We start from the raw sequence: 4,876 nt of genomic DNA, 5'->3' as shown, positions 1-4,876 counted from the left end.
ATCAGACACCACGGCATTATGAAATGACTTGCGCACCAAGTGGAAATTTAAAGGTTAATATGTTTTAGCTTGAGTAAGCGAGTGTAATTGTAATGTTATTGTGTTCTAAACTCCTAAGTGCGAGTTTTATCCTGCAACAAATACAGTTAAACACCAAGGTGTTATGAAATCACCTGCGCAATAACTGGAAAACCATGGGGTATACAAGCTATGAAAGCTTTTTATCTGTCTTAGGGTGTTTTGTAATAGGTGATTTTCTTGTAGGTGACCCTCCGCCAGTTATATTTTTCGGCATTTATTAGTAAAAGATTTGTTTTTTCGTTACAAATAAAACACGCGTAGCAAAATTCTTGGGTTGCACGTGACGTCACCAAAAATCAAACTAAGAAACTATCGATTCTTCTGAGTTTCTACTTTCACGAGGTATTACAGTACCTAAACACCTTTACACGAACAAATTTTTGGTTCGAAAGGGTTCTTCGTTTTGCGAGAGAGGACGCTTGAATTTCCAAGCTTTCGCGTGACGCGGCATTTAGCTGGCGGCCGGGAAAGCTCTTATGTGGGTTAAAAACGTTACCGATTTGGGGAGATTTTGCAATCTAAACATTCCTTGTCTCAGAATAAATATTACTGTAATCTTTATGAGTTCCTCAAGCGAAGAATTCACGCATTAGTAGGAAAACTCGAAAACAGATGTTTCTGTTGGTATCCGGCGGCCATATTGGTGTTCCTGAACGGGACACCAACATGGCGTTTCCATACAAAGGTTTATAAATTTAGGTAAACCGTTTTTCCCAATATCTCGCATTTGAAATATTTCACAGACTTGATTCTTAGCAAGGGTTTTTGTATATTTATCGTTTTTCATTTCCCAGATTCTAGTCCTTCTGTATTGAATGGCTGGCATCTTTATTTTTCATTTCGTGACAGTGCAAGCCGAGAATTCCCATTTCCGGCACTTTTAGTACGTCCTGGAAACTGGAAAGCACAGTATACGTAACCGGTTATTCGGAAAAAGGCTTTTCTTTTTTCTTTTTGATATTTATTTAGAAAAAAACTGTTGCGATCCGTTCACTAAGAATCTCTGCTAATGCGGTTACATTTCGAAAACAATATTTTTGTGGTCTCGCGTTCTCCTTGCGGGCGGCCTTTTGCTTTTAATCCCTGACCTGGAGAGACTTTGGTGTGAAAGAAACGTTTCGGCGTGGCCCACCCAATGTAAATAAATTTGAGTAAAGTGGACCAGTGTTCTGAAGTTGCTCTGTTTGAAAAGACATTTGTAATTTTTACAATAAAATCGATGATGTCTTTACGGAGGTTTCGGTTATCGTTAGGAGACAAAAGCATATTTTGATAGTTTTAATTGCTCCTGTCGGAATAAAATGTCATATGAGTTACCGAGATGAACACACGATGACGTGCGAGTAATAAGTTCCAGGGATTTCTTATAGTTCCCGATCTTCGGTCCTGAACTATGTTGTCAACACTTCCTTTGTTTTATATTGCGCAATCGGTCAATTCAGATGACCGTCGTACACGTTTCCAAGGCTTGCGGGTCATCAATGGGGGGGGGGGGGGGAGGGGGGTACTGCATAAATTTCTTCCATGTCTTTCAAGGCTGGTTTTGTCTACCCCAAGGCTATGGTCACATTAGCTGTATAGCTTTTGCGCCGCTTCAAACATCATAGCAGATAGAGCTTCTGTTTACATATAAGAGGGGTTAGCCTGAATTTCATCCGATTACTTCGAGTCGCTATATTACTCCCTCAGTAGGAGTAATAACGACTCGAAGTAATCGGATGAAATTTAGGCTAATGTATGGTTTAAAAAACCGTTCAAAATTATTCTGGGGTATTTCCGACCTTGGAAATACAATTCACGGGGCCGGAAATGGGTAAGCGGGGTCGGTTTCTTTACTTACCAATAACGGACCCGTAAACAGACTTAATACCGGGATCGAAATTCAATTTACGGGGTCGGAAGTGATTAAGCCATCGGGTGTCGGGTTTCTGCGTCCCCGAAAATAGACCTTAATCTCGGGTTCGAAATCTAAATTACGATCTCCGGATTCATTTCTTACCAGCGGCCCAGGAGTTTCATTTCTGATGTCTGAATTCCTACCGGCAACTGGACCCTTATTTCTGCTATCCAAAACCCACGCCCACATCGCTGTCCGGATTTTTCTGATTTCCGGCCCCTCGAAATGTCCATGGTTGCGTCGGCTGAAATATCTTTTCAGCCCTGATTCCATAATTAAACAAAGACTTAGATTCAGCACTCACTTTATAGCGCATGTATAGTTTTAATAATAAAGAAATGTATATCAATAAAATAATAATAATAATAATGATAATAATAATATTATTAACAATAATAACAATAATGTAATAATGTAATGGTAATAAATAGTAATATTATATAACAACAATTAATATTAATAATGATGATGATGATATCATTCTTTTGAAATGCTTTACTGGTTCTAAATTCATTTTTAGTGCTATTAAATATACACATTTTAAGTTGTGTATTTATATATGAAGCAGTCAAATTTTTATTTCATTTAGTTTTTGCTTTCTCTTTGTTTCAAATTAGCATACGTTTTCTTAGCCAAAAACTATGGAAAAATGAAAATAAACTGGAAATATGAAATAACTACAACATAATTATATATTACTTGTACTTTTACTCATTTACAACTTTTAAAACTTGCATCCCCACCACCCTCAGTCAATCTTGGCAATGGGTCTCATTTTTATATATACTGGTTCACTTGTCAAGCACCGTATGCATAGGTGGGTTGGTTTTGATTTGTAGATAAAACTGGCAGTTGTCAATAACTATTTTAGCCTTGATTACTTTTATTTCATAACGTTTTTTGTCAAAATTAATTAAGTTACAGTGTGTATTTCGATAATTTAGGTCTTAGTTAATTTACTGGTTTTTGTTTTGTAAAATCTTATTCGTTCATTTTTTCAGTTGTATGTCACCTTGTGTAATTACTTTTACTCAGTAATTAATAAAACACAATACACTCGGTTTCTGTTTGAGAAGAGATTTTTCTTCCTTTTGAGGTTTTGGTTGCGCCAGCCGAAATACCTTTTCAGTCCTGTTTTCATAATTAAAAAAAGACTTAGGTTCAGCACTTACTATATAGCGCATGCAAAGTGCAATAAAAAAAGAAATGTAAATCACGAAAATACTTCTTTTCGTTTAACATTCATCTTTAAATATGTACAATTTGCAATTGTCTTTTAAATTTTTTTGTAAATTGTCTTTAAATATGTACATCTTGACTTGTGCCTCTTGACTTGTTACAAAAAAATGTTGCTTAATTTATGTGCTTCAAATCAAAATACCTGTTTTGTTGTGAGGTGCAGGGTTGGAGGAGGTGTTAATAGCTGTGAAAAATTGGAAAAATACTCGAATAATAACGTCGATACTGTTTTTGAGATTCTGGAAAGAAAAAATTGGTAGACAAACACCACATAGTCCTCTATCGCAAAGAAAACTTAGTTTACAATAACTTGTTTTTTTTTTAGTATAACGGTTTCCCAATATTTCCTTCATTCTTACGTTAACCTCAACGTCACCCCCCTCCATAACCACCTCCCACAAAAACGACAACGATCACGCTGCCCCTTTATAGTTTCATTCTTTTGGTCTTTTTTTTTTCATAGCGGAAGGTGGGGTGGAATGGATTGGTAATCATGCACTGCACATGCAGCCTACTGATTATCCTAGCGCCATATGTTTTCTGTATTCGGTTTACATGCAAAGGGTTGTACTTGTTCCTAGGGCTGGCATCTTCGTAGAACTAGGATCTTCCTAGCTGAGAGGTAGGAAGATCCCAGTACTAAGAGGATCCTAGCACCATGTAAATTGCCTTCGCTAGGAAGATCTTAGCTAGTACCAGGGAAAAAACATACAAAAATAGTGGCGGGTCGTTCAGTGGCTAATCACGGCAATAAAGGCTTACCATTTCGTTTGGCGTTGCCACGAGCTGATTATTGTGATAATTTCGCTGAAAGGTAGTTGTTGACGCCAGTAAAGAGAGCAGAAGGGCCCAAATTGCATGTTTGTTTTTGTCGCCCGCCATGTTTAATTCCTTCTCAAACATTGTACTTTTGTGTACCACACGAACCCAAGTTTCCGCATTTAAACCCAACGTAGCCTTCTAGGATCTTCCTGGTACTAGGATCTTCCTCCCTCCATGTAAAGAGCCCCTTAGTTTTGCGATTTTTGAAAAAATACGAAATTAAAGACTTACGAATTAAGTACCGATAAACTACTCTTTACTTTGATTTTGGGAGATAAACAGCAGCCCTTATTACTTCCCTGCCCCGTGAATTGTATTTCCAAGGTCGGAAATACCCCAGAATAATTTTGAACGGTTTTTTAAACCATACTAATGAAGGGTTGTAGCGGCGCGATTTCTGTAAACGGAGCGAAGCTGAGCCGTGTCGATCTCTAAAGTAAAGAGTCACTTATCAGACAGGTGTTCAGTAAAGAATGACAAGGGTTTCGTGACTAGGTAAAAGTGTGACTCACAATATCCTCAGTCTGTCAGACTATTGCACACTTCCACACCTCTGAGAAGTGTAGAAGATAGTAGGGATCTTTTGGCCAGCCCTGGACATTTGTGCTTTTATTCGGTGATGAGGCAAATTAGGAGGCTTTTTTCTTTTCAAATTTTAGGGGTTTACTTTCGGAAGGGCTTTATTTATTTATTTATTTATTTATTTATTTATTTATTTATTTATTTATTTATTAATTTCTCGGAGTTTTACCGTATTTTTTCCCGCGCCTTGGCTATTCCGGAAGTGTAATACAACTGAAATGACTTTTCTCTTCCGGTTTGCGGGCAAGCTCGACC

Source organism: Porites lutea, chromosome 3, assembly GCF_958299795.1.
Source record: "Porites lutea chromosome 3, jaPorLute2.1, whole genome shotgun sequence".
Taxonomy (NCBI): domain Eukaryota; kingdom Metazoa; phylum Cnidaria; class Anthozoa; order Scleractinia; family Poritidae; genus Porites; species Porites lutea.
The sequence above is the reverse complement of the archived record's forward strand: the minus strand, read 5'-3'. Positions refer to the sequence as shown.